The following is an 11,828-nucleotide window of genomic DNA, read 5'->3' on the forward strand; positions in this document are numbered from 1 at the left end:
AAAAAATCCAGCGATAGCGGCATTTTGGGAGGTAATCGCTGGTAATGCAGCGATAAAAATACAAGGATAGGGATATCCTTGTTGATAGCCCATGGTGGATTTAGCCATGTAATCCACCTCTAATTGGATTACATGGCTAAATCTGAAAATTAGCAGACGTAAAAAAGCAGCGTTAACCGTGGTTAGCGCTGCTTTTTTGTTGTCTCTAACAGGGTTAGCGTGAAACTTGATAATAGGAGGAATGTCGCTTAGCGACATTTCTCCTATTATTTTGCTCTGGAAAGCCCACTTTGCATCTCATTAGAGATGCAAAGGGAAGCATAGTGAAAAAGGGTGCTAACATTCGATTTTGCATGTTAGCACCCTGTTGTTGATAGGGCGATATTTTTATCTCCGCTTCTTTGGCTTCTAAAGCCAATAAAGCGGAGATAAAGCCCTTGTTAATATGCCCCTATGTTCACTGTTTAAGCCACGCCCTTAATTGTGCAGGTTACTCCCCTTTACAGACCCCTTCACATCTTTTTCATCCCACTTAAAGGCCTGACCAGCTCTGAATGTTATTAACAGTCTGCTTTTATTCCACTGATGCAAAAGATCAGTCAGAACAGACCTCAGTGTCATTAGGTCTGCGCTTTCCATTTTAATTTGTTTATTTTTGACCCTTTACGTATTAAGGGGCAGATTTACAAGCCCCTTGCGTCACTTTTAACATAGGGAAAAGTGACGCAAAGGTGGCTAATGGGTCTTGTAAATAAGCCCCTAAGACTTTTTCTTTCCACCTTGTCCACACCACGTACCTTGATCTAAAAAATTAATGATTCTTTGTGTAATGTAACTGGTGCTCATCATGTAAAGCGCTCCAATACCTTCGACGCGATTTTGCGCTATATAAAACTGCAAAAAATACATTTAAAAAAGTACACAGCCTGTATCCGCAGTCCTTCATCTCTCACTTTCTTTTCCTGCATGTTCTTTTTGGCAGTAAATACTCGCGCACACGCGTCCATGTTGGAAAACTTTACAAATCTAAGGTATGAAGAATGTATTATAAACCCTTAAATTTCAGCGGTCTTTTGTGCAAAAACAGTACATCGCAAGAAACATCCACTAACAGCGTATTTCTGAACATCTGCAGACACGGACCCGCACTTCTTCCAGCGCCCTTTTCTGTGAGTCCACGTGGGGAACACTCCGTGCTTTTACAATTCGTTTCCGACTGGAAATGTGTAAATTCCTTTCATCGACTTTACCTCCTCCACTTTCCTTGAGTGATGCAAGGTTTGCTTTTCATTTTTTGCTTGTCATTTTTCGTCTGAGTCGGTGCCTGAAAGAGAAGAGCTTCATTAACTGCATTAGCGATTCACCAATCGAGGGTTGAAGGGTGTGTATGAGAAATCCTTTCTGCTTTGCCCGCCAAATGTTCTATCCGCCCTGCTACGTCATTTCTCTAACTCTTCATATTTAAGAGTCTCCACTTTGCGATTCCACTACATATAGCTAGGGGTTTTGCATATATTGCTGAAATCTGTAAAAAACGAGAAATATAGAAAAAATGTGACTTTAGTAAAAATTTCACGCGCCCAACGTGGGGCTCGAACCCACGACCCTGAGATTAAGAGTCTCATGCTCTACCGACTGAGCTAGCCGGGCTACACCACTGATGAAGAACACTTATGAATACTTTTCCATGGGTCCCCTGGTGCAGTTCATGGGAAGTGTGGAATACTTTTGTTTTATTTGCCTAATTGTCTCTCTCTTTATGTGCCATAATTTGCCTCCGTTTCACCATTGGCTGCCCTCTTGTGATGACAAATATGAGTTCCCACTCTGAGGCTGATGACTTAGAAAAACCTATAAAAGAAAACACAGAAATCTGTCAAAATTGTATTTTGCTAAGAGGACCTCAAATGTGCAATGTCTACTCCTGTGTGAAATCCGCAGGAGCGCAGGTAGTTGGAAGGTCTAGCTTGCCTTTTTAGTTATGGCAGACCTACTGACTGCAATACCGAGGCTTAAATAATGCATTAAACAGACTGAGAAAAGGTACAGGCAAGCAGAGAGAGGAGGAAGAGGCAGGGAATGTGGGCTGGGAGAGCTGCAAGCAGGCACGGTGTGGGCAGAGATAGTTGCAGGTTAGAAAGTAGTTAGACCATGGTGAGGTAGGGGATGGGAGAAGAGTGGGCTGTGGGAGTCAGGAAGAGGTGCGAACAGAAAGGTGAGAGCAGGGAAAGCAGCAACCTTGAGCAGGCTAGGAGAGGCCAGGGCAGGGAGCGGTATGGGCTGAGAGCTATGAATGGACAGTTGTGGTTAGGGAGAGGTACAGGGAGGGAAAGGTAAAGGCTGGTGTGGGATGGGTACGGGCTGAGAGGTGCGTGCAGAGAGAGGTGCAGGTAGACAGGTGTGGGATGGGTGCAGGCTGAGAGGTGCGTGCAGAGAGTGGTGCAGGCAGACAAGTGTGGGATGGGTGCAGGCTGAGAAGTGCGTGCAGAGAAAGGTGCAGACAGACAGGTGTGGGATGGGTGCAGGCCGAGATGTGCGTGCAGAGAGAGGTGCAGACAGACAAGTGTGGGATGGGTGCATGCCGAGAGGTGCGTACAGAGAGAAGTGCAGACAGACAAGTGTGGGATGGGTGCAGGCTGAGAGGTGCGTGCAGCGAGAGGTGCAAACAGACAGGTGTGGGATGAGTGCAGTCTCACGGAGGTGGGGGCAGGGAGAGGTGCAGCCAGACAAGTGTGGGATGGGTGCAGGCTGGCAGAGGTGTGTGCAGAGAGAAGTGCAAACAGACAGGTGTGGGATGAGTGCAGTCTCACAGAATGGATTCAGGCTGACAGAGGTGGAGCAAGGGAGAGGTGCAAATTGATTTTGGTGCAGGGTGGCTGGAGGCTGATAGAAGTGTGAGCAATCAATCAATCAATTAATTTGTAAAGAGCACTACATACCCGTGAGGGTTTCAAGGCGCTGGGGGGGGGGGGGGGGGGGGTGCTGCTGCTATTGGTCGAAGAGCCAGGTCTTTAGTTGTCTCCTGAAGGTCAGCAGGTCTTCGGTTTGTCGCAGGCAGAGGGGGAGGGTGTTCCAGGTCCTGACCGCGCGATGGGAGAAGGATCTGCCTCCGGAAGTTGTTCTCCAGATGCGCGGGACCGTGGCCAGGGCGTGGTCAGCGGAGCGGAGTTTCCTGTTGGGTACGTAGAAGGAGAGCTGACTGTTGAGATAGGCTGGTCCGATCTTGTGGAGTGCCCAGTGTGCGTGGATCAGGAGCTTGAAGGAGATTCTACTGTCGATGGGGAGCCAGTGCAGGTTCCTCAGGTGGGGGGTGATGTGGTCGCGGCGCGGGACGTCGAGGATCAGGCGTGCAGAGGCGTTCTGGATTCGCTGCAGTCTGTTGATGAGCTTGGACGAGGCTCCGGCGTGGAGGGCGCTTCCGTAGTCGAGTCTGCTGCTGTCTAGAGCCTGGGTGACTGTTTTCCTTGTGTTTGTCGGGATCCATCTGTAGATCTGGCGGAGCATGCGGAGGGTGTTGAAGCAGGTGGAGGAGACTGCGTTGACTTGTTTGGTCATGGAGAGTTTCGAGTTGAGGATGACTCCCAGGTTGCGTGCGTGGTCGGTGGGGGAAGGGGGGGACCCCAGTGACGTGGGCCACCAAGAGTCGTCCCATGCGGAGGGGTTGGACCCGAGGATGAGGATCTCCGTCTTGTCTGTGTTCAGTTTGAGGCGGCTATCCTCCATCCAGTCTGCGACGTCCTTCATTTCCCGGTGGAGGTTGGATTTGGCGGTGAGGGGGTCCTTGGTGAGGGAGAGGATCAGCTAAGTGTCGTCGGCATAGGAGATTATGTTGAGGTCGTGCTGTCGGGCGAAGCATGCTAGTGGTGCCATGTAGATGTTGAACAGCGTCGAGCTGAGGGAAGATCCTTGAGGGATGCCGCAGATGATCTCGGAGGCATCGGATTGGAACGGGGGGAGGCGGACTCTCTGAGTTCTGCCGGAGAGGAAGGAGGTGGTCCAGTCCAGGGCCTTGTCTCAGATCCCTGCGTCGTGGAGGCGTGTGCGTAGTGTGCGGTGGCAGACGGTGTCGAAGGCGGCGGAGAGGTCCAGGAGGATGAGGGCCACCGTCTCGCCGTTGCTTAGCAGGATCCTGATGTCGTCTGTGGTGGCGATGAGAGCGGTCTCGGTACTGTGGTTACTGCGGAATCCTGATTGGGACGGGTCCAGGATGTTGTTGTTTTCGAGGTGACGGGTGAGCTGGGTGTTAACTATCTTCTTGATGACCTTTGCTGGGAACGGAAGCAGGGAGATGAGTCGGAAGTTCTTGAGGTTGCTGGGATCCGCCTTCGGTTTCTTCAGTAGGGCGTTTATCTCTGCGTGCTTCCAGTTCTCAGGGAAGGTGGCGGTCTTGAAGGAGAGGTTGATGATTTTATGCAAGTGAGGTGCGATGGAGTTGCTGGCTTTGTTGAAGATGTGGTGCGGGAGAGGGTTGGACGGGGATCCGGAGTGGATTGTTCCCATGGTCTTGATTATGTCCTCGATGCTCACGTTGGCCCAGGTTGTCAGGGTGTCGTGGGCGGTGGGGTGCGGTGGGTTCGGTGCGGCGTGGTCTGCAGGGGTCGCCCGCTGTCTGAAACTGTCATGGATGTCAGTGATTTTCCGGTGAAAGAAGGTGGCGAGGGAGTCGCACAGGGCTTGCGATGGTGGGATGTCGTTGGCGTTGGCGCTGGGGTTGGAGAGTTCCTTCACAATGGTGAAGAGCTCCTTGCTGTTGTGTGCATTGTTGTCAAGGCGGTCTGTGAAGGAGGTCCTTTTGGCGGTCCTGATGAGGTGGTGGTGGTTGCGGATGGCGTCTTTGTGGGCAGCGCGGCTGTCTGGCGTCTTGTCGCTGTGCCATTTGTTTTTCAGTTTCAGGCAGGTGCGTTTTGAGTAGAGGAGTTCCGGGGTGAACCAGCTGACTCTTCTGCTGGTGTCTCTGTTGGGGAGATTTTTCAGTGGGGCTACGGTGTTGGCCCAGTCGTTCATCCAGCGTTCGAGGGTGAGTGCACCCTCATAGGGGTTGGTGGGGTTAGTCAGAGGGTTGCGTGCGAGGCTTGTTTGTAGTTGTTCTTGGGTGACTTTGCCCCAGATGCGGCGGGGGGTCTGTAGTGTGCGGTGGTGTGTGAGGGGTTTTCGGAAGGAGAAGTGGATGCAGTGGTGGTCTGTCCAGGTGAGTTCGGAGGCATGGCTGAAGGTGACGTGTGGGCTTGAGGAGAAGATGGCATCTAGCGTGTGGCCGGCAATGTGGGTCGGCATCGTGACGAGCTGTTTCAGTCCGAGGTTGGCGAGTGTTAGAAATGGGACAAAGCCAGGCAGAAACCACCACTCTAGTCAGGGCTGGGGAGTTACACGCCAAAGATAACCCCTGCTCACCCCCTTGGTAGCTTGGCACGAGCAGTCAGGCTTAACCCGGAGGCAATGTGTAAAGCGTTTGCGCGCGCACCCAGCAACAACACCCAAGGCCCACCACAAAAGAAACTCCACACAAGGTATTATATAAAAATAGCCTTTGTATTATACCAAAACACATTAGATAATATTCACACAATTTACACTGTGCCAACTGGCACTGGGCAGAATTTTACAAGGGACTATTTACACGGGACAGGGCCACATGGACCACTTTCAGGATCAGCACAAATCACCAATTGTACAGGTAGAACATATACTAATGGTAACATAAATTATCACGGTAGAGCACAACCAGTAACTACTGGCGCAATAATGACCTCAGCGTCATCACACTAGCATCAGGTATAAAACCTATCCTGCATCCATCACAGGGGCATAAACACATTATGCAATTTCTCATTAGTCTAACGCATTAGACCTAACCACCTAAGTATAACTACACTAGGGGCTTACATCACACAGGAAAGTATAATCTCCCTAACTTAAACCTAAACAGGTAAAACAACCTCCTAGGCAGAAATAACCACATTTAGAGGTATAAAACACAGGGTGCGCAAAACATGCTATACAGAGTACATTTCCTAGCACCCAATCCCATTAGCATGAATCACAACAACACCTTAATCACATTAGGGTCCAGGTCGCACCAGAACCTAAACGTAGCAGCTGGCACTAAGTGCTGCGCAGCTGGGGAGGAAAAGATGGGAGCGAAGGAGTGCATCTCACTCCTGAGTCCAAGGCATGTCCCCTAAAATAAAGTAAGGCCTAAACAGTGCAGCTGCCCACTACTTGCTGGGCAGCTGGAAATATGAACATGAGACCTGAGCAAACCTGGGGCCCTTGGAAAAATGCGGACGTGTTGCAGCTGCCCGCGCTGGTGCGGCGCAGCTGGTACTACAGTAACAGGGGCCCTGGCACATCTCTGCCTTTGGGGCCTCACTGGGGCTTCTTAAAGAATATTGCCCCCATCGTTGGAGTGACCCCCTATCCAGCGGGGGCCACTCATAACATAGTCCAGGACACGGAGAAAGACACGGGCCCCTCTGGGCCCTCTATAAACAATGATGCCCAGTGTTGGAGCCACACGGGGCTCTTAACATACACATGTCCCCCTGGAGCACACTGGCTCCTGACATAATTGTACCCGCTCGGACTCCCACCACGGGGAAAAGCATGGGCCCCTCAGGGCTTGGTAGCAAGTACTCATAATTGATCCCATCGTTGGAGTGGCCCGCTCCCTGGCGGGACCACTCTGCACCGCTATTACAGGGCCGTGGTCGGCATTAATCCAGCACCTACGGAGGCCCCCCCAGCCCTTCTGAAATTACCGGGCAGCTCCCTGGGGACTCCGCTCCTGTTCTTGGGATCGGCGCCACTGTCATCATGCGGCGGGGGCAGGCACCGGCAAAGTGCCTCGAGCCCCCTCCGCCTCGACCTTCCTGGGCTGCAGCGCTTGCGGGGCTCTCTCCATCTATGGGAGCCCCACGTCCTTAGGTGCTCTACTTCACCCGGTCCCCCTCCTGGGGACCGGGACTTCCAGTGCGGAGCTAGCGAGGCTCCAGGCTGCCGCCTCCTTCTTCCCTCGGCACAGTCCAGCGCGGGGTGGGCTCCCGCCTGGATTCCCATTTGCTTCCCTACACCAGCGGCATGCGCGGGACTTCACGAGAAACCGGAAGTCCCGCCCGCCGCCAGGCAATGCGTTGCCTGACTTCCTGGTTGGAAGGACCGGGCCGCAGCGGTGATTTTGTAAACAGGCAAATCACGGGGTGGGCACCCGCGACGTAAAAGAAATAAACGGGGTGGGCACCCGCAACGTACATAAAGAAATTAGAAAGGCGGCCATGACACGGGGTGGGCACCCGCAATTCCCAATGAAAGTACAATCGGACAACTAGGGGTAGGCTCCCTCCAAAGTCAAAACATGAAGCGGGGTGGGCACCCGTGACAGGACACAAGGAGGGGGATCCCTACGCTGGGGATTCCCTCTTGAGGAGTTTGCAGCGCTGCAGGCGGCAGAGAGGCGCTCGGGGATACCAGGGAAGCGCTCTGTCATAAAAATAAAGCGCTCCTCAGCAGATTGGAGACACAGCGCTCCCCAAGTGCTAGGGCAGCCCAGCGTCCACAAGGCCAGTCAAGGAAGCAAAGAAAATAAAGTCAGAAGGATCCCAGTAGTCCCCCTGCATCCAGGGCATCCAGGGGCTGGGCAGGGCCCAGGAAGGCAAGCCTTCCCCTGGGCCCCAGCAGCAGAACGCCCCTGGTAGATTCGAGTCAGAACATTTTCATGGGGTCACAGCCCCTCTTTTATACACCAAATCATTTGTTTCCAAAGGTGCAGGGAAGGGGCGAACCAGATGCAACTGGTTCCTGAGCACTTTGTTTTGCTCAGCCCCTCTCCCTATTCACAGAACAGGCCAGGGTCATCAGTCGCACCACAGGGGGCGGAGCCAGCATTGTGTGGGGAAAGCCTAGCCCTATTCAGGTCCTATGTGTAATCCTCCCACTCATCAACCTGCAGAGCTCTCCACCCACCACTGGGGCAGACCCACCCTGACTCCTGGAGCCAGGCACACAAGCCAATTACACGCCGGAGTGTCACTGCACATTTATGCCAGTGTCTAGAAGTGGCGCTTCTGTACTAGCTACAGTAACGCCGCACACATCATTGCGCAGCATTCACTCTCACGAGTTTGCACATATCAAACTAGACCCTGCACTCCCCACGCATCAGGAACTAGCACGGTCACTCAGATCCCCCATGCATTCCTATGGGAGGGCAGGTCAGTCTCATTCAACCACACAGAGCGCACGCGCTTTCCACTGGGACACAGTGTGAAAGCGCCTAGAGGCCTAAAACCACTAGTACAACACACACAAAAAAGTCTAGGATACTGCAAAAAGTTCTAGGGGTGATCTTGCCAGAAGGGCCAAGTCCAACAGCGAGGTTGTCGATCAGGGTGGAGGAGTTGTTGTCGTTGTTGTTCTCCAGGTGATAGTTCAGGTCTCTGAGGAGGATGTAGTCGGTGGAGGTCAGCGCGTGCGTGCTGATGAGGTCGGCGGTCTGGAGACAAGGGTGCCTCTTAGGGTGGTCTTGGGGTCCGTGTGGATCTGGAAGTGCATGTGTTCGGCGGTGCTGAGGGTGTCGTTGGTGTTTGTTGAGACCCTGATGGTGTGTTTGTGGATGATGGCGATTCCTCCTCCGGCCATGTTGGTGCGGTCTCTGCGGGTGATCTTGTACCCGTCTGGGATGGCTATGGCGATGTCTGGCGAGGAGGTTTCGTTCATCCAGGTCTCGGTCAGGAAGGCGACGTCCGGTGATGTGGTGTCGAGTAGTTCCCAGAGTTCGACGGCGTGTTTGTGTGCGGAGCGGGTGTTGATCAGGATGCATCTAAGCTGGTTGGGTTCCGTCGTGGCAGGCGTCTTGGTGCTTTCGCTGCAGGAGAAGCTGCAGTTCCGGCAGGTGAAGGGGCCGTGGGTGCGCCTCCGGGCGGCATTGCAGCAGGTGTGGGTCTTTCCTGAGTTGAGAGCGACGAGGGTGTTGGTGTCATAGCAGAGGCGGCGGTTCTCATGGCTGCTGCGGGGGCCACCGGTTCTGGCGCTGGGCACGGTCCAGGCGCGGACGGGTGCAGACGGGCTTGCCTTAGGCGTGCCTTCGGTGCGCCAGTGGCACGCCCCTGCGCGCGGCCGCTGCATGGCTGCACAGCGGCTGCCATATATGGGGAGGTGGGGAGGGAGGAGCATCTGGGAGGCGGGAGGCGAGGGACGGGTGGAGCGAATGGGCGTGGAGGGGGTGGGGCTGTGTGGGAGGCAGCGGCGGGAATGGGGGAAAGTAGACCGGCACGGGGCACGGACTCATGGAGGGGGCACAGAATACAAAAAAAGCACAATATCAGAGGGGCACAGAATACGAAAAAAGCACAAAATCAGAGGGGCACAGAGTACAAAAAAAGCACAAAATCAGAGGGGCACAGAAATACGAGAAAGCACAAAATCAGAGGGGCACAGAAGTCAGTGGTACAGAATATAAGGGGGCACACTGGCGAGGGGTACTGAATCAGAAGGGGGCACGGAAGCAAGCGGCGAGCGGGGGATAGGGGGGTACAGAAGAAGGAGCGGGCAGACGCAAGCAGCAACAGGCACAGAGGAAACAAACCTTAGGCCACCACTGGCCTGGGATGAGGCGGCGGTGGAGCCTGCAGGTGGTGGAGGGCCTCAATATCACCGGCGGCAGCAGAGACAGCAGGGGTGACGGCGGAGCTGCAGCGGGGGGAGCGACCTACCAGGAAGGTCAAGGGTAGACGTAACTGCAAGAAAAGGTTCAAGTAGAGAAAACCACTGCTTATACAGATATTGTGGGCACTTTAGGCACCCCCAAGGCAGGGAAGTATTTTGTATGTTTGCAGGAATATAAAAATAGAAAAGAAAAAAAATCTTTTCATAAAACCATCACCCACCCGGGTTTCCTCTGGGTGGCATGCTTCATCATTGGGCCCATCCATGCCCTCTAGGGACAAGGGCGTGCTACTACCTACGGATACGTAGGAGCACTAATTAGTAAAAGGATTGGGTGTCCCTATACATCTAACCACTAATGACAAATTATATGGGAGTGGGTTTTTACTGCAAAGGTGAAGAAAAAAAATAAAAATACCAGATTAGTGGGCTTAAAAACAATTTTATTTCCTACCCCCAAAATGCTATGCTAAAATCTGGGGATGTGTGGGAGAACCTTAGGCACTAATACCTGTTGTTTTCCTTATTTTGGTCGACTAGTTTCATGCCTTTCCCCAAGGCTTTTCATCAGGACCTAGAAAGGAGAAATAATGGTCCCACTCCCAGTGTCACACTGTACACATCAATAATTAAAAATACAAAAATGTACATACAGTACTAAATTGGCCTACGTTTAAATATCATAAAGACTTAGGGCCCCATTAGGATGGCGGGCGGATCCCCCTCGCTGGGCCGGCGGGTGCTATCCGCCCGCCATCCATACCCAAAATACCCCCCACCATATTAGGATGGCTGGGGGGTCCGTGGTGGACAGAAACACCGTCTGCCAATTTTTGCGCCGGTCGACTCGTCGACCGGGCGGAAATCCTGAATAATATGATGGCGGTATCTGCAAGACACCGCCATTCATATTATAATGCGGGCAGAGATGAGCCTTTCCATGGCGGCGTTGCCGCCATGGAAAGGTATGCGTTTTTCGCTGTTTTGGGCCCATAACGGGCCCCCAGGGGTTGGGGGTGCACTTGGGGGTACCCATGGTACCGCTCTACATTGGCAAGGACAAGGTGGCAGGCACCACGCGGTGCCTGTCACCTTGTGCATGCCAATGCACAATGTGCATTCCCAGCATTGTGGCGGGCCGTGCTGTGAGCTCCGCTCGCCACAATGATCGGAATGGGGGATGCCACCGCCACGGTGGCGGTGGCATCCTAAATGCACTTGCGGGACCGCCGCATCCCTGGCGGACGGTCCCGCATTCCGTTACGGTGTCCGCCCGTCATCGTAATAGACCCCATAGAATGCAACCATCATTGGGCGACCATCATTGGGCTATCATCATTGGGCCCCATAAGTCCATTGGGGACTCGGTACATCGGAGCCACGGGAGAGAGCAGTTCGGTGCACGGAGAGGGAGTAGCCTTGACGGAGGTTTGACTACAGGCGTCCCGCCTTAATCTCCCCAATGGACTCATGGGGCCCAATGATGGTCGCAGAGACAGAGACACCACCGAGCTAGTTTTAAACCTTCACTGTACTTTTCTTTCAATGATTCCAATGCATATTGATGTATAATTTTATGTTTGTATTGTCTTCCTCTCCCTTTTGTTCCACCCCAGGCATTGGTCTGCTCAGGGGTATATTGTAAGCAAACCTTATGATGAAGCATGTCACAATTGTGTGAGTGAGGGCAGTATTTTTCCACATAGCATGTGCCACCTTTTCGCTACACCTCTGTGTGTGTTACATTTTTAGAGCATAATCAATATTGGTGCTTGAGGACTCAGCATTTAAGGTAGGTATAGTCTGTCTACATCAATGCATGCACACACAAACCAAATCATATATCACTGCACTCACTAGTGCATCAATTATTCTTGTTCACAGTGAGTCAGCCACTCATTATTCTGTTCATGTACTCACTTATCCATTTATTCATTGACTTATTCTCACATTCACCCAGTCTCCCATACAATAACACTCATCCATTTTGTTATTAAAATAAAAAGCATCTTGGTGAAGGCTCGCTTTCCCTTCCGTGTGAAGCGCAGAGATGGCTGCAATGCACAATGCACCCCGATGGGAAGGAGCACACACCCGATGGCGGATGTAAAGGCGTGCAATATTGCCTGAGTGCTAGCGACTTAAGGTTGACATTTTTGGCCCTAAAT

General features: G+C 52.7%; 1 non-coding gene across 1 annotated transcript; it reads right to left on the reverse strand.

Moving 5' to 3' along the window:
- Nucleotides 1-1,577: 1,577 nt before the first annotated feature.
- Nucleotides 1,578-1,650, reverse strand: TRNAK-CUU (transfer RNA lysine (anticodon CUU)). Its single transcript has one exon. It is a non-coding gene; the product is annotated as a tRNA-Lys (tRNA).
- Between the last annotated feature and the right edge of the window lie 10,178 nt (nt 1,651-11,828).

This window comes from Triturus cristatus, chromosome 12 (genome assembly GCF_964204655.1).
Source record: "Triturus cristatus chromosome 12, aTriCri1.1, whole genome shotgun sequence".
Lineage (NCBI taxonomy): Eukaryota > Metazoa > Chordata > Amphibia > Caudata > Salamandridae > Triturus > Triturus cristatus.